The following is a 19077-nucleotide window of genomic DNA, read 5'->3' on the forward strand; positions in this document are numbered from 1 at the left end:
TATGAGTGCTATCAGCAGAAGCAGCCTATCCAGATGAACGTGATTATCGACAGTTAATCAAAGAAAGCAGTTACACAGTATGCATAGTTTATATCTGAATCACCTTAGAGGGATGATCATCTTATAAAAACAGATATTCAGTAATGTTCACATTGTAAATATCAGCATCTGCATTTCACCAATTCATGCGCTCTTGCATTTCAGAGGTTGCTGAAAGGCTGTGCATAGGAGAAGTTTATCACAACACTGTAGCTCTGCAAGAAACGCCAGACACAGACGGCTGCTCAGAGCCAATGTCTGAATCAATCTAGCAAGTTTAGAACTTTACACTGGCAATGGGATTGTGCGGGGTCTGCCAGTGCTTGGTCGAGCAAGTGATCAATAAAGTAAATTCCTGGTTCAATTGTTAGCACCATGCCTTCCTGAAGAATCCGTCCAGTACGCAAGCTTTTGAGACCAGGCTCCGTACTCCGTTCAACTCCCTCTGGGTAGCCTCCAACATCATGCATGTCAATGCCAAGAAAATGTCCCAGACCATGTGGCATAAATATTGCACCCAGATGAACTTTCACCAGTCATCCACGTTGCCTTTCAAAATGCCAATTTTGGTCAGTTCTTCCAGGTGAACTCTGTCTGCTAGACGATGCACATCTGGCCAGGCAACACCTGGTTTTACTGCCTTCATGACAGCACGTGATGAATGAAGCACAGCTTCATAGATGGCCTTCTGATCAGGAGTGAATTTTCCAATCGCAGGGAACGTGCAGGTGATGTCTGACCCATAGCAGTGATATTCTCCTCCCATATCAAACAAGCACAAATCGCAATCAACAACGGTCTTGTCATTTGGGGCGCCAGCATGCCCGTAATGCAAAATGGATGAGTTGTCTCCACTGCCACATATGCAAGTGTATGACGTGTGCCGCATGCCTCCACGTTTATAGCAATAATGCAGGAACAGGCTTTCCAATTCGTACTCTTTCATCCCCAGTTTAGCCGCTTTCATAACCTCTTTATGGGCCTCGCTGGAGATCCTGTTACTGTAGCGCAAGACTTCCAACTCCAAGTCGGTCTTAATTACACGGCACTCCACTATTTCTGGATGAAGAATTTTGTTGTTCACTTGAAATTGGCTAATTTCTTCAAATGAAGCTTCTTTGCAGACATTTCCACTATCGGTATTAATGCCACGCAGAGTAAGAAGAACGGACGGGTTCCTTGATGCCAGGACACTGGAAATCTCAACTGTATAGTGCACTTCATACTTTTTTTTTTTTAAATAATCCCGTGGGTGAATCTTTCCCATCCAGACTGCATAGCTCTCGGGGAGTTTGGGAACAAAAAGTAACGATTTTCCTGTTTCGACATCAATAGCACCGAAGCAGTCTGCTTCTGTTACTCCAAAGGTCCAATGAATGAAAGACTCCTGGCGAAAAATAATCCCAGTATCTGTGCAGTATCTTTGGGTCTCTTCCCCTCCTTGCAGCATAACAATGGAATTCTTCTGGACATCTTTGTTCGCTCTCAGTCTTGCTAGAAGCCGGTTTCTGTTTCGTGCAAAGAGCGCAACTGGAACCTTATGGGTTTCATTCCCCAGCCAAAAGTATGGTCCTCTACACATGGTTGCATCTCATGCCAAACTCGGAGCCCCTATCTTCGTATCCACAGCGGTGCTTAACGAGACTCAACAGTTAATCACAGCCAGCAACATGAATGCTGTAATCACACAATTACTGCCTGGAAGTTTCATTTGGCAGGCAAAGGAAACTTATTTGTTGCATTTTTTTTACACTGCTCTGAAAGCTTTCAGGGAAATGGAGTTTCTCGCACTGCAATGGCTGGGTACTGATACCCGAATGGAGAACTTATTTGTTACACAGTTGGCGTCATATACCACTATGAAAAGCAAATTTCAGAATATATCCTGCTTAGCCCTAATTACAACCTTCTTGGAGCATCTAACTTGTTGTGGAGGGTAAAACGTTGTGTATTCGGCGACCCTCACAGTAGTCCATGATACAATACATTGATTACAGGAGACATTTGACATCAGCAGGCTGAATTTACTACCTAGTAGAATCTGCAATGTTCCCGAGTGGAAAAGATGAGAGGGTTAAGGCATCTGGAGCTCTTGGAAAGGATAGGGTAGAGTGTGGGTTCAATGAGGAACCCCTTTCGCAAAATGTTTACTTTGTCTGTGTTCAGAAATCATATCCGTGATTTTGACATCAAATTTTAGGCACCTTTATGCCAACCAGAATAGTTAGTCACACAGCGCACATAATACATAAACACAAAGGAATTTAAGGAGCACTGACAAGACCCAATAAGGCTCTCTGACAGAAAAGTCTGCAGCTAGCACTGTGTTTTTTGGCTGGGCTGCAAAAGAGGTCACAAGTGGTTCTGCTGCATTCTTTTGCCTAAAGCCATTTCAGTCGCTGAGGATTCCCTAAGTGGAACAAGCATTGGCATAGCCAATAGGTCTCGCCTTCGGGATCTTTTAAGTTTTTAGTTATGTTTTATATTATTGCATGTGAAAGTTCTAATAAATGTGTTAAAACTTTCACATACAATAATATAAAACATAACTAAAAAGTGAGAGCAGGGGTGCAGAGAGTAGAGGCAGGGTGCTGTGGCATAGAGAGCTAAGCAGGCAGAAGGTACTGGACACACGGGGTGAGAGCGGGGGGAAGGGGGGCAGAGAGTAAAGACAGGGAGCAGGTTGCTGTGGCATAGAGTCGGACAGGCAGAGGGCACCAGAAGCACAGGGTGATAGCAGGGGCAGAGCAGAGACTAGAGACAGGGTGCTGTGGCATAGAGCCGGACCTGCATAGGGCACCGGAAGCAGGAGGTGAGAGTGGGACAAAGAGTAGAGATAGGGAGTAAGCAGGGTGATGTGGCTTAGAGCCGGACAGGCAGAGGGCACCAGAAGCACCGGGTGAGAGCAGGAGAGGGCAGAGAGCAGAGAAAGTGACGGGCAGTGGTGGGGTTCCCGGGACAGGGAGTAGGGGGCTGTGGCTTAGAGCCGGGCAGGCAGAGGGTACCGGAAGTATGGCGTACAGAAGGATTGTGAGCGCTGTAACCCTAGAAGGTGTGTGCAGAGGCGTGAGGCACTATACTCCTGCCCAACAGAAGGATTGTGAGAGCTGACACCTGTGTTTCATCACTTCTACTACGGCACCTGAAAGTGATCAGAAAAGGTGACTTTCCGAAGCACGAGCTCGGTTTTGCTAGCTACCGAGTAAGAAGGGGGCGGAGCTGTCAGTCAAACCCCTGGACTCCACTTTCAGAAGATCCCATTCAATGCTCTTATGGGACAGTAGTTTATATCTTGTTGCCTCTGCATTTTTCAGGACGACCTGGCCTGACACTGGGGGTCAGGGTAATTACAGCTTTTAAACAAAGGTGCCTTTAAATTTCAAAAGTTTGTTTATTTGTTTATGCTCCTCTTCAAGCAGCGTGGCTTGTGTTCCTGCAGCAAGAGAATTACTGTTCGTTTATTTCTGTCCTGACACAACGATTAGGAAACAGAGCCTGGGAAGTCTGCAACGACCGTCTCTGCAAACAGCAGTAAAGCATGCGATGCGTTAGGCAGATAAGAATCGCAAGTTCACTATATAGCTGCTGCCGCGATTCTGCGCCTGTGTGGCGTTTTTCGAAGTGGGTAGGTTTATGACGGCCCCCAGCCGTCATCAGCACACGAGCCCCGTGATGCATGACGGCTGGGGGCCGTCATCAGCATCGAAGGGGTTAAAGGATCAAACTCCACCCATGAGTAAAAACATTCATAAGGATAGGCAGCATATGCATTAACAACAAACGTTATCTCACTCTCGTGTTAGGTACACCCCTACCAAGGAGAAGGTGTGTGACTGGTGCCCTGTAGTTTGGACCTATCGGAATAGGAGCTTGCACCATTTCCAATAAACAGAATCAACAAATATGAGAGTCAAGAAACAGAAATCAAAATGGAGAAAAACCTTTTATAGGTCTAGCACTTGACAAACCTACAGTAAATGGAAGTACCTAGTTAAGCTGAAGGAGGTGCCCAGTATTACAAAGGATAGATGTCTTCACTATTTGTAAAATGTGGTCTCTTGACTGTGCCATCCAAAATTATTCCCGGGCCTAGAAAATCTATGCCCCTCAGACGTGCGTCAAATGAGCCGTTTTCTAGATTGTACTAGAATGGCAGAGTTTGTTTTTCTAAACTCTCTGGGACTAAGGACTCAGTAAATGTGTCAACCTAAATAAAAAAAACTTTTTTTTCTGCAACCACCCAACAACCAACTGAGTAATATTCGAGTGAAGTGTGTTTCAGGTAACGATAAATCCCATGAGATAGTACAGGGATATTTAGTGGAAGCTCAAACCCACTTTCGTTAAGAAATAACACGCTCAAGAACACTAGGTCTAGAGGAATGCATTTTAAAGATTTATATTAAAATCATAAATTTAAAAGCACACAAATTGCAATCACAATAAAGACAAATAAAATGGAAGCAGTTACATTTACAGAAAGCGTGAACAAGAGACAGAACGCCAACAATGATTGCAATTATACATTTAGAACTATTCTACCCCTATTCTGCTACTTCTACGCACTATGCTTATTCTAGCACAGCAGAAAAAAAAACTATTTCGAGTTTCAGAGATGGTTGACAACTGCATTCCTGTTCGAACAATATGGCTTGTTTTCAATATAAACGCAAAGCCTGCTATTCTTGTCTCTAGGGGCCAGCGGCACTTATAAGTTCAACCAGCAGAGAGGCAATGGCTAAGTGCCTCCCAATAGCCCTAAAATATAATTGGTGATATGAACAATTAGCTGAGATTGCAATGATGCTTTTTCACTTATTTTCATTCTGCAAGACATTGTTCTTTTGAACAACAATAAACGAGACACATAGCTAACAACCCTCTCATCAAAAATCAATAATAAATAATACAAGACAAAAAAGTCCGCACTTAGATTAAATACATTGAATATATTCAAGCAATGCTTGACTATCACTTCGAAGAAAATAATAACATAAGCTACATGTGCTTTCTATTATTCACACATAAACATGTTTGATTGAATGACACAAATACATTATGCAGGGGAATACCTAGGAGTGGAAAGACATAATTTTCTTGACAAAGTCACCCACATCTCCTCCCTTGCCCAGCCCTGTCCCTCCAATCACCAGCACTACCATGCCTGCAATGAACACATCTATTGACCAAGAGATTTCCTCACCTCCATGTTATGCCTCCTGTTCAGAGAGTTTGTACACACGTAGCACTGTATTTACACATATGAGGCATTCGGCCATGTTTTCATACTTATGCTAACTTTACCTACCGGAAGTGAGCATCTACAGTGCGGCTGCTTCTGTATCTTGGCTCCTGAGGCGTGAAATGCCATGAAGAGCTTGCTCAGACGAAACTGTTAACATATCTTGAGACTGCCTTCCTTTCTCGACCCCGTCAAGTGACCCCCACAGCTTGCCTTCTTTCCCACTGTGGCATGACGATTGCTGACGTAAAAGTCTGATTTACCCTTTCCTCAAAAACATCTCTTTTAATGTATTGGAATCAGTGCTTGAAATAGAATTATAGAAGGGTAGACATAGACTATCACAGAGTGCATGTTTGCTGTGAAGGGTAGCAGGAGACCACAACCCTCAGAAGCAATAGGGACATTCCACCCTCTCCAAGAGATCACTCTCTTGCATTTACATGTTTCACATACAGGCAGGCTCATGCATTAACAAAAGGACTCACTATAAATCGAGAGCTCACTATATGGACGTTTTCAGTAGAGTTTTACAATAGGTGAGTGGTGCTTAATTTGGAAGTTTTTACAGGTAAGCTACACTCATTATAGTTAGATTGACCAGTGGCGTAACGAAACTTGAGGGGGCCCCCCTGCAAAGCCCATGGAGGGGGCCCCCCCGGCGGCACGGCCCACCATGTACCACTTTGCCCTACCACCCAAAAATCTAGCATATTTTAATTTGAAACCTGGACGGCTGCAAGGCGGCAGTAGGCGGGCGGCAGGAGCTAAAGGACAGAGCAAAGAAGACAGGGGATGGAGCGGTCTTGAATGTATTGTATTGTTATATGTATAGAGGGCCTACTACCCCTATGTGGAGCTCTGAAGCGCTTGCCTACAATATGCATAGGGTGTGTGGTTGGAAGCGGCATTTAAAAAACACTATTGGGTATTGGTTGGACAAAATGAGGTTGAACCTATTGCTAACTCCTCATTGATGGGGAGATTCTTAGACTTTTGGACTGGTGCTTTCTGGAACCATATTGTGATGCTGTTACTGTGCCACTGGATGAGAAACTATATTTCCAATTCCAGGTTGCTACATTGCCCTTGAAAACATTTACCAATAAATGGTCTCTAAACGATGATGTACTGTGCTCAGTGCTCCACCAGTAATAGCTGTGGAAAAATTATTGGTCATGTCCTGTTTCACTGCCCGGGATATGTTAGTCCCCAGCAGAAATGGATCCCTCATTCTGCAGGCAAATGACGACTCGAATCAGTTGTACTGCTCTTAGAATCCTCAGATGAAACCCAAGATTAGCGTATGCATTCACTGTCACTATGTTTCTGGGGTGGATGTGGGCAAAAAGACCCAGGACCTTTGCTACAGTTGGCTTGAGTTTAAACAACGTATATCTGAGACTTCCACCTGATAGATTTGTTTTCTTTTAACTTTAAAATCAAACCCTCAAGTGTACTGATAGCACTGTTTTGTTGTGGAAACATTTTAAGCTGCTAGTGAAACAAATTATCATTGTATTCGGGTGAGTCTTGAGTCCCAAGATGGATGCCACTACTTCCTGGTTGAAGTGGTGGCAGCCAATCAGATCTCATCATGGCTCGGTCCCTCACTGTGCCACTGGAACCATACTACACCCGACTGAGGAGCCAGAATCAGCTTGAAATCAGTCTTGGGTTGCTTATGTTCTGGTTCAGGGAGGACCCCGCTGGATTGTTCCTATTGGAGCATAGTCAAGACTGATTTGCATATGGCTGAGTCCAAACTAAGGCGAAATGAAGTTCAGAAGAATGATGGTGTGAAATGCTCCTCTGACCAATTGCCAGTGGTAAAACAAATTGTAAGCATTCGTCCCATTACCTTTTGAGTTTGATGAAAATATAAGCATGTATAAAAGATCCTTCCATGCAATAGAACATTACAAGAAGACCTACTGTCTTTGCATTTCTACTTTCAACAGATAGCTTACTGTCCATGTAGAGTTCATATATTTTTTTCTTCATCCCTAAGAATACAAGGATGAACTTGCAAAGTGCTATGGATATGACACTATCATGCAAAGATTGATAATTATTCTGTTTGCTCACATTCAAACTCAGCTTCATATTCTTGGGGTGTCGGAAATAGCACATACACAATAAAGTTTAAAAAAATGAATCCTCTGTAAAACAAAAAAAAATAATTCACTTCTACAGGAGAGGAGGAGGGAATTGTGGAGGTATTACACCATTAGGGTAGGAGAGCAGATGAGGGGAGGGGCTACTAAGCCGGATGGAGAAAAAGCATAAGGGAAAGACGTGTCATGTGTCTAGCAACAAGAAGGAGAGCTCCCAGTGGCAGGAGAACAGGAGTGTCAGGAACTTTGAGAGTTGAGGGTTGTTGGTTGTTGCTGTAGTGAACACTTTCTCCCCAATGTAGCGATCTTCGAGAGTGTAAGAATGTCAGACTAATGATTACACTATTGATGAAAAGAAACAGAAAGGGGAGAGACATACAAGTGATGTTTTGATGGAAGGGTGTGGATTGGTTACAGTCTCAGAGTCGGGGCATTATAGCACCTGTAGAATAATGTGTGGAAGTGAACGTCCGTCCCGTTAGCAGCACGTAGCTTAATAGCATGCGGCATTAACAGCAGGCACATTATATTGGGTAGCTGTGCGTTTGTCTCTTGTTAAATGTTATTTCACCGTAAAAGAAGACAAAGAAGGTGCAAACTTTAAAAAGAAGTACATTTCAGTCCAATTATCAGGTTCTATAACTTCTGAACAACGATTGTTCCTAATTGCTCTTCTGGCTGTGGTGCCCCCATTGAGACGAATAACTACGTCACCACCCTGTTCATGGATGGCTCTTCCCCTATTAATAGACAGTCCCTCTCTGGACAGCGTCTTCTGAGGAAAGATAGACTCGGCTTCACTGTGCTGTGGTGAAAGACTGCAGTTGAGTTATTTTTCTGGACTCCTTTGAGGAGGTTATTGGTTGATAAGCGGCATTTCTGTGAGAATGGCTCTTCAGTAGAATTGGCACAGAAGAAGAAATATGTTCGCCCCCACCCCTCCCCAACCCGAAGGAAACCATTCACTAAGTGGACACCTCACGGTGTTTAATGTGGATTTATACCAATCACATGCTCTCTTTTTTTCTAGCCAATGTACAGCGGGTATAATATAATGGCTAGAAATTATGTGTTTCAGAACTTTGAAGGAAATTTACTGATGACTGACACCAAGCCCAGATTGACCATACTACTAAAAGGGCATTTCCCCAATGGACTGCAGGCCTGGGGATGTTTCCCTGGCAGCATAGAGAGACACATTCTAGAAGTGATACCCCAGGCATCACTTAGTATGCTACTGACCAACACGTCCCCAGTATTGGATGGCATATGAAGTGTTTGGTCACCACTCTACAGGTGGAAAGTATTGTGGCGGTGAAAGAGCACCTTTATATCTGCAGGCCCCTAGAAGTAGTCTCCACTTCCAATAAAAAAAAAAATAAGTCAAACTTTTCCCAATAAATGAACAATGGCGCTTCATGGAGACCTCTGTGGAAGGATGTGTGACAGTGTTTAGCCCTCCACGCTAGACACTGCCATCTACATTGTTCTCTGGTCTCTGAAGAACTTGCACTCTCGGGACCTTATAATAGTCTGCAGAAGCAAGGTTTGGTGGTGAGGCTTGTGTCTGAAGCCTGTGGAGGCTATGGAAACTTAGAGTAGCATTCGGCTTTCCATATTTGGTATGCACGCAGAGTGATTTTGTTGGCATGGCCGTTCTGTGGGAACAGCCTTAATCAAAAGGAGCGCGTTCTGGTTCTCTCTGTTGGCGCATTTACATGGTGCGATGGTGGTCCTTTCCATCGGACGGACTCGAGTAGCCCGTCGGAGCCTGTTTTAAAAGTAGATTTGACGCATCTTTTCCATAACGTCAGTCAGCGTCACTGTTGGAAGAAGTCTGATCATTTTACCGGATATTTACAACAGCACACCGGGTGTTTACACTACGTACTTCAAACAGGGTAGGGTATTACTGTGCATGCGTGGCATTAGAAAGAAGGGATTTGCTTTCAAGTCTCACTCTGCCAGCCTCCCGCCGCCCTCCGATCTCAATGCTGGGGATAATGTGTGACCACTTTAAATCTTAACAAATAGATATATAATACAAGTAAAATCACACTTCCAACAAGCCAGTACTATTGGCTTTGTCAATGGCTGTTTGTCGCATAAGATACATAAATAAGCAACAAGTATGGCTTTGTAGTATCGTATATTGAAAATGCTTCGGTTCTGAAATGAGACTGTGAAAGAAATATAACGAGTCTCTTTGCAGTTACATCAGTGGCAGTGAAGGGTGGTACTGTTGGAGAGCTAAGATTTACATATTTTTACCCTGAGGGTGAGGGCAAAAATGGACAACCCGATAGGGACCCTTCTCAGCCCCTGCTTGTTAGAACTGCGGACTCAGCACCGGCAGGACCAGGCCCACTTCAAGCCCTGGTGATATAATCTGATGAACTATGGTAAAACGCTTCAGTTTGTTAAACAAATACACTTTTTTAAATTACATTTTGGGAGACGTTACCATTTTTTTATATTACGTTTACAAGATTTACCTGCCCCAAAAAAATGTTCAGTACTCGTCTCGGCTCGTACACAGACCAAACCAATCCTGCCCGTTGGCTAGCCCACCTCTACACCCCAGTAGCCTTGCGTGCCCGGAACCGTTCATGAGCTCAGCAAGGCCGGTTATGGTACCCGGGTTGGTCTAATAATGACACACTTTATTGCCCATGATTCTAGGCCTACACAAAGGGTGCTCTAATCAATCCCCTGTGCTTCTTCAGTGAGTGATATGATACGTAATTAAAGTGGCTTTAACACCTCCCCCCCCCTCCCGACTCCCGCCCCCGCTCGCAATTCCACAACAATAACTGTAAAAGGTTATTAGTGCACTAATAAACGGCGGGGCTCATGCTGAGATGCTGATATAGAGTTAATCATAGAGATTAATGCTGCATTAATATAGCGCCTTGTATATATGCGTAATTTCTTCTAGGTGCTGACAGCAGGTGTTTGTAATGTGTTTATAATGCCCAGTGGTATTTGTTGATCCTCTGAAGGATGAGATGCTGTGCCTTCCCACCACGATTTAAATCCGAGACCCCCAGTTTTCACAGAGTTATCGGTAGCCGGTCACACAACCTGCTCATTATCCCAGCATTAGGGCCGCAGTCATGCCACGGCCGCTGTGTTCCCTCAGACCACTAATTAGCCCAGGGCTGGCTCGGACCGAGTACACAGACTCACCTGACACCTGACCTGAGGTCTGGCGACGGGGCCTGGCCTGCAGGCTGCAGCTCACAGTTCTGTTAGCAGGCGCAAGGCCACAAGCGGGACGGGCAGAGAGGCTGCGGCCAGCGCAAGGCAAGCTAGCCAGGTAGGGGGCGGGGTGCAATTTAAATAATTTAAATTATGGCTACAGGGCAGGCCCGGTCGGTGACGCAGTGGACTTCGGACAGTCCTGGACTGCGTAGTAGCAGCATTACTGCTGGGTCTTCTTCACTTGTTGGATGCCACACCTCGTCTCTAACGTGCATTGCGCATGTCATGCAGGAGTCATGACAAATATAATAAGGGCCCAGGCATTGGTCACCAGTTCTGCCCCCTCCGGCCCGCCCCCCACCCTAAGGCGCGCATACGCGTCCCGGGGCCGGAAGCCAAGGTAGAAAGTGAAGCCAGTGCATGCAGCGCCCGCGTGCACTTCCCCTTTAATTTATTCAATAAAAGAGACTTCACTGAGCCTTGCACGCCACGAATAAAGAGCCTTAGGCAGGTGCCGCCGCCCCCCGCACCATGGTCCATTTGGAAGAGCCTCACGGGGCCCCAGCCGGGGCCCTGCAAAATTTCATAAGAGTCTCATGGGGTCCCGGCCGGGGCCCGCACAATCGCACATCATTATAACTAGCCTCAGGCCAGGGCCCCGCCGGGGCCCCCCACCCGCACCATTTGCAAGTGCCTCAGGGGCCCCGGCAACAACAATCAGTTACAAGCTCAGCGGTGCGCACAGAGCACCATTAAAATCCACATGATCATTGACGTATTGAGGGGGCCGGCCCGGGGCCCCTGGAGTGGGGGGGCCCCCCCGCAACGCAGGGGCTGCGGGGGCCTGTGTTACGCCCCTGCAGCTATGGCCCGCAAGCTTAGGCCCACTTCCAACCCGAAGGAGGACATCAAAAGCTTAGGAGTATGGCTGGACAAAATGCTTACCTTCAATACCCAGGCAACTAAAACAGCAGCAACCTGCTTCGGGATTATCCGAATGCTGAGAAAGACCCTGCCGATTTTGCCCTTTGAAGCTAAGCAGGTTGTTATTCAGGGCCTCATCCAGTCCAGGCTAGACTTCAACAATGCCCTATACTTGGGAGCCCCTGAATACGTGCTGGAGAAACTTCAGCGCACGCAGAACTGTGCAGCTCGCACCCTTCTCCAGATCCCTCGGAGAGAGTCAGCCAAGGCAGGGATCAGGTCACTTCACTGGCTCCCCGTCAGGGACAGAATAAAGTTCAAAACCCTGTGCATATCGCACCAAGCCTTCTATAGGGCTAGTCCTGAGATTAACCACTCACTTCTCTCCCCTTACTGCCCCGGTAAATCTCTTCTTTCCACAAATGCATGTCTTGCTGCAGTACCCAGAATCAAAAGGTCCAGAGCAGGAGGCAGGTCCTTCACGCTCAACGCTGCAAGACTATGGAACTCTCTCCCCTTCGCACTTAGGTCCAACCCTACTCTCTCATCCTTCCGCAAAGAGCTGAAAACATTCCTCTTCAGAAATTAGCTCTCCCCCTGGTCTTTCTCCCCTGTTCCTCAGATTTCATTTCCTCTACTTAGCCCTTGGACGCCCTCGGGCAGCAGTCGCGCTCTACAAAACCCCTTCACTTCACTTCACTTCACTTCCTTTATGCACCTTCCATCTACTTGGATCTATGTATTTATTAGTTTCCTCCGCCAAATAAAAACAACAACAAAAAGCATATTCAATGCACCACCAAATTCCTCACCCTATACCCATATTAATATTTTTAATCTACATCTACTAACTTCCTTTATGCATCTATAAACTTTCCATGTACTTATTTATCTATATATTTATTACTTTCTTCTAATTCAGCACATCCAATGCACTACCCTATTACTCAACCTATCCCTCTCTCAACATATCTTCTACCTCAACTCTCTGACTCATCTCAAACCTCTAGCTACAAGTTAACTCTTTTCAATGTACTACCCTATTTTTCACCCTATACCTCTATGGATATATCCTTTACATCAACTCTCTCATTCATATCAAATTCCATACCACTACTATGACCCCCAAAATAGCTCTTGCAACACTCTCCCCTACTCTACCCCTACTTGCACCATCTGACACCTCGTTCTACTATATTGATCCCCCAAAACAAGCCTTCCTAAGTTCTTCCCTCTGACTCTTCCCCTCCACATCCCTTTTTATTCACCCAAGCCTCCCACTACTGCTGTGACGTCCCCCCAAAAAATCTAAATCCTTCACTCTTCTATCTCTCCACTATCCTTTTCTATCAAAATACCAGACTAACATGTCCACCTATCAAATTTCATATGTCACTATACTAATTCACCACTAATCCTTTATGGGTTCCGAGTAGCATGCTACGCTCCAAAAAAGCACTCCAACACCTCATATGGGGTAACAAGCACTATATAAATGCAACCCTTTTTCCCTCTTCTATCCCTCTGCTATCCTTCTCAATCAAAAAAACGGACTAATATCCACCGCTCAAATTACTTCCATATTTCACTCTACTGATTCACCACTAATCCTTTATAGGTTCCGGAATAGTGTGCTACTCGCCGGAAAAAGCTCTTCAACACCCCATCAGGGGTAACAAGCGCTATATATATATGCAAACCTCTGTCACTCTTCTATCCCTCTGCTATCCTTCTCAATCCAAATAACTGACTTATATCCACCATTCAAATTACTTTCATTTTTCACTATACTAATTCAACACTAATCCTTTAATGGGTTCCGGAGTAGCATGCTACTCACCAAGAAAGTGCTTCAACACCCCATTAGAGGTAACACGCGCCATATAAATGCAAACCTTTTTCCCCTCTTCTATCCCTCCTCCATTCTTCTCACTCAAAATGACTGACTAATATCCACCGCTCAAATTACTTTCATATTTCACTATACTGATTCACCACTAATCCTTTATAGGTTCCAGAATAGTGTGCTACTCGCCGAAAAAGCGCTTCAATACCCCATCAGGGGTAACAAGCGCTATATATATATATATATGCAAACCTCTGTCCCTCTTTTATCCCTCTGCTATCCTTCTCAATCCAAATAACTGACTTATATCCACCATTCAAATTACTTTCATATTTCACTATACTAATTCAACACTAATCCGTTAATGGGTTCCGGAGGAGCGTGCTACTCACCAAGAAAGTGCTTCGACACCCCATTAGAGGTAACAAGCGCCATATAAATGCGAACCTTTTTCCCCTCTTCTATCCCTCCTCCATTCTTCTCACTCAAAATGGCTGACTAATATCCACCAGTCAAATTACTTTCATGTTTCACTATACTAATTCACCAATAATCCATAATGTGTTCCGGAGTAGCGTGCTACTCACCCAAAAAACGCTTCAACACCCCATCAAGGGTAACAAGAGCTATATAAATGCAAACCTTTTTCCTTCTTCTATCCCTCAACTATCCTTCTGAATCCAAATAACTAACTAACCTATCCACCACTGAAATTACTTTCCAATTTCACTATACTAATTCAACACTATGCCTTCTTGGGTTCGGAGGAGCGTGCTACTCGCCGAAAAAGCTCTTTGTTGCCTCCTCAGGGGTAGTAAGCGCTATATAAATGCGATTACAATACAATACAATACCTGTCAATCCTCTTGAACTTCGGAAAGCCTTCATCTCTACCCTAGTCTTAGCTAAATTGGATTATTGTAATGCCCTGTTCTTAAACATTAGGATCAAAAGCCTCAATAAGCTTCAGGTTATGCAGAATGCAGCCGCTTGACTGCTACTGTCTATTCCGAAGTTTCAATCAGTCCCTCATCTTTTACCACAACTGCATTGGCTCTTGTTTAAAAAACAAATTCATTTTAAATCTCTCTGTGTTGCCTTTAAGGCTCAACAAGGTCAGGGCCCTGGCTTTTTTAAGAATATGTTTAGTAGATATGCCCCTCCTCTGCAACTTAGATCCTCTTCGGCCCTTGATCTTGTTATTCGGAAAATTAAAATGGCCAGTTGGGGCAGAAGAAGTTTTATAGTTGGTACTGCCAGGATCTGGAATGCTCTTCCCATCTTAAAATCAAACCTGATCTGTCATTTTTGAAATTGTTGAAATCTTGGTTGGTCAACAACTAAAAGCTCTGTTACTGCTTCTACTTCTTAGTCCAGATTCTTAAGGTGCCTAGACACCTTCAGCTAGTAGTGCACAGTTTACAATTTCATTTAATTTCACATAGCTGTTGCCCGTACTTCAACAGTGGATGTTGAAATCACCAAGGAAGGTGTTGTTGTCTGAGCTGATGAGTTACAAAGTGAAGAAATTCATGCATTCCTCAATCAAGAAGACCAGAACAGGAGGCCACTCCTTCTCCCTCCTTGCGGCCAAGGCATGGAACACCGTCCCTCTCCACCTCTGCCAGACGCCTACTCTCTCCAAGCTCCTGGAGGACCTCAAGACCTGGCTCTTCAACGAATCACCATGAGCGTCCGGCACCTGCATGTACCCTGGTGGGCCATGGAAGTCCTCTGGACCCACTTGGCCTTTGAAGATACTCCGTGAGTGCTAAGGAGCTGCACGCCCCCATCCTTCCCCCCAGCACCTTGTGACCCTTCCAGGTGAGTAGCTGTGCCTAACAAACCCTGGACTGATTGATTGAGGATTGGGGTAAGCTGACAGTGACGGACTCTCAGAAGTTGCAGTGAAGGTAGAAGATGGCACTGGCTGTTGTTATCTGCTGTTGGGAGGTGTTTGGGCATGACCATGGGCGGAAGGGGAGATATATGGGCTAAATGAGGAGATGAAAAGAGGGTGTTGGCAACCGGTTTAGGAGTTAATGGTTGAGGGAGGTTGGAGGGATGGTCTATGGGTGTAAGTTTAATGTCTGCTATAGGTGGTGAGATATGGGTTGTGGGAATACTATCAGATTGATGAAGAGTTTAGGATGAGAGGTGCTGTCTGGGTAGACTGGCGGAGGAGAATAGGAGAGGGGTGTTATGGGCGGACGGAGAGGGAGAGCGTGGACAATCTCCGAAGGGCCTGAGGGTGAGATAAATTAGTTAATCGTAGCCAGGATTGTATCGGGGACTTGAAACATGATTTTCCCTTTGTTGTGAATGGATATAGAAAGTTTATCCAAGAGACTGAAGGGGCAAGAGAATTTGAATTTACGTCCAAAGGAGATGCTAGTAAGACATCAGGATGGGAGAAAATTGCGCAAGGACCTGATCCATAAGTCAGTGTTGTGTGTAAAGAGGAGGCGGTCGGTTTTGAGGGAGTCTTTGCATTGGCAATGGTACTGGCCTACAAAGAGGTTTCCGGGAAGTCCTTGTGTTTCATGTTTTTCATTGCATGTTTGGAAAGATTCGGGTGGTATTTGACCTGGACACGTTAGAGCCAGATCTGGAAAGGGGCGATTGGGGGGAGCTGTTAGCTACGGTTGTCGTTGTCATGGTAGAGGCTGATGTCGGTTCGGAAGTTGTAGTTATGACCTAAGCAACTATTGGTAGGATAAGGATAGTCATCACGTAGTTGTCCACAGCCTTGTGAAGCGCTCTATGTTTTCAGGGTTCGAAGGAGACCTTAATCAGAAGTCTTAGGTAGCCAGGTAGAGGAATTGGGATTGGGATCCCAAAGTCATCGATATGACGAGCTGGTGGGATAGGACAGTTATATAAGGTTGGAAGGGCTTGTTTTGTCGGAGCTCAGGAGCAAGAACAGTTCTAGCATTGCAGGAGCCCAAACAAAGCGTGGCAGGCTTCAATAAGGTTGCTGCGTGCAGTCTGCTTCCAGGGGTTCCAGCCTGAGAATCAAAGGGGTATATGTAGAAGCCCCTGTAGCCACAGGAAAGTCTTTTTTTAGGACTTTTCTGTGGTGATAGGGGCTTTGCCTTATTTACTAGGCAGCGTTAAGCCACTTAATGTGCACAACCATGCAACACTTACTCTCCACTGCACCACACGTATTCACTTTCAGCAATCAAATCAAACACTCTTAACTCTAGTTCATCCCCTCTTACACACCAGATACTCTATCAATAAGCACATCACCACCCCCTTAGCTTACAACTTCCACTCACCAACAATACTTTACATATAAAACCTTCTCAGAAAACAGATTCATCAACAACTCCTCAAAAAGAAAACATAACACTTACACCAGCACAGTAAAATCTCTCACACACACCTCATAATATTTTCCATCACAACCTACAAACATAGGGCCCGATTCACAGAACTAACTTAAGATAAAATCCTAAACTTACTACCATTTTGGTATTCACAGAAGGCACTTACTCATTTTGGTATTCACAGAATGCACTTACTCATTTCGGTATTCACAGAAGTTAGGAGTCCTAACTTTAGGACTCTTAAATGCCTTCTGTGAATACCGAAAGTCCTAAAGTTAGGATTTTTCTCAATTTAGTAGTAGCAAAGTTAGGACTCCTAACTTTAGGACTCCTAAATGCCTTCTGTGAATACCGAAAGTCTTAAAATTAGGATTTTTCTCAATTTAGTAGTAGTAAAGTTAGGACTCCTAACTTTTGGACTCTTACAGCCTGATTCATGTACAGGCCGTTTTGCGTGGCCCTAATAGCGAATCATAGCGATTCGCTATTGAGGACACGCAAAACGGCATTCATGTAGGAATTGCTAATGAAATAGCGATTCCTACATGTTCTTTACACACATGTCCAAAGGACATGTGTGTGTGCAACATGCAACTTAGAAAAATGCTTTTAAAAGCATTTTTCTGAGTTTCTGCTATTTACCGACAGGTCTGACCTCTCGGTAAATAGCGGCCCCAAAAGTCCAAAATCGCTATTTTGTTTTGTGTCATGAATAGCATTTGAGGAATCTCTATTAGAGATTCCTGAAATGCCATTCCACGCAAATATGCGAATTCTTACATAGCGATTTTTGCATTTGGGATTGTGAATACCAAATGCAAAAATCGCACTCGCAAAGGGCCAGATTCTCAGAATCTGGCCCTTTGCGAGTGCTATTTAGCTACATGAATCAGGCTGTAAATGCCTTCTGTGAATACCGAAAGTCTTAAAATGTTTTTTTTTCTCAGTTTAGTAGTAGTAAAGTTAGGACTCCTTACTTTAGAACTCCTAAATGTCTGCTGTGAATACTGAAAGTCTTAAAATTAGGATTTTTCTCAATTTAGTAGTAGTAAAGTTAGGACTCCTAACTTTTGGACTCCTAAATGCCTGCTGTGAATGCCGAAAGTCTTAAAATTAGGATTTTTCTCAATTTAGTAGTAGTAAAGTTAGGACTCCTAACTTTCGGACTCCTAAATGCCTTCTGTGAATACCAAAAGTCTTAAAATTTGGATTTTTCTCAACTTTACTACTACTAAACTGAGAAAAATCCTAATTTAAATACTTTCGGTATTCACTGAAGGCATTTAGGAGTTCTAAAGTAAGGAGTCCTAACTTTACTACTACTAAACTGAGAAAAAACCCAATTTTAAGACTTTCGGTATTCACAGAAGGCATTTAGGAGTCCTAAAGTTAGGAGTCCTAACTTTACTACTACTAAATTGAGAAAAATCCTAACTTTAAGACTTTCGGTATTCACAGAAGGCATTTAAGAGTCCTAAACTTAGGACTCCTAACTTCTGTGAATACCGAAATTAGTAAGTGCATTCTGTGAATACCAAAATGAGTGAGTGCCTTCTGTGAATACCAAAATGGTAGTAAGTTTAGGATTTTGTCTTAAGTTAGTTCTGTGAATCGGGCCCAATCACCCACTCCCACCTGCCTGACTACACAAATGATGCACACCATCAACAAACACCAATACCAAGCCTTCTCTCTTCCCCCACACCTAAAACATAAGCAGCAATACAGCAACTCTTTTCACCGCTTGTCATCCATTGGTCAATTTAGAGCCTTACTACATGAGCCACATGCTGCACCACCACACCTACCTTATACACCTTCTACCCTAAACAGACACAAACAAAATAAGCAACATGCCACTCCTCACAACTTCGCTTCTCCATGTCTACTGCATAACAAGGCTACGCTACAAAAACAACAGCTCAGCAACTCACTCTCAGCCACAATCTGCACCACCTACACATGCAGACCCATGAAAATGCCTTCCTATACTGCTGGACGAGGAACACGATACAGAACAACTATATTATTGCTCTCCTCAAACATCTAATACCAGCACTAAGGACACACCTGTTACAAGCCCACAAAATATTACTCACTATTCTATAAAACAAAGTCACACTATCACCAAAGCACATTCTCTAACCTGCCTACTAATAAATGCTCGATCGCTCTCTAAAAACAAGTATCACATCTACGACTGTCTCACTGTCACAAAACCTGACATACTCTTCATTTAATTTTTTTTTTTTTAGAGTTTTATACAGCATGAACTAGATCTGAGCATCGGGTATCAGAACACTTTCCATGAGAATCAGTTTCATTACAGATGGACACATTCATTTTTGTTAGACACAGGGAGATTAAGTG

At 44.2% G+C, this 19077-nt stretch overlaps 1 pseudogene across 1 annotated transcript; it reads right to left on the reverse strand.

Annotated features, from left to right (window-relative positions):
* Positions 1–302: 302 nt before the first annotated feature.
* Positions 303–1621, reverse strand: LOC144827961 (xaa-Pro dipeptidase pseudogene; annotated as a pseudogene). Its single transcript, XR_013610395.1, has one exon. The product of XR_013610395.1 is annotated as a xaa-Pro dipeptidase pseudogene (transcript).
* Between the last annotated feature and the right edge of the window lie 17456 nt (positions 1622–19077).

This window comes from Lissotriton helveticus, chromosome 4_1 (assembly GCF_964261635.1).
Source record: "Lissotriton helveticus chromosome 4_1, aLisHel1.1, whole genome shotgun sequence".
NCBI lineage: Eukaryota > Metazoa > Chordata > Amphibia > Caudata > Salamandridae > Lissotriton > Lissotriton helveticus.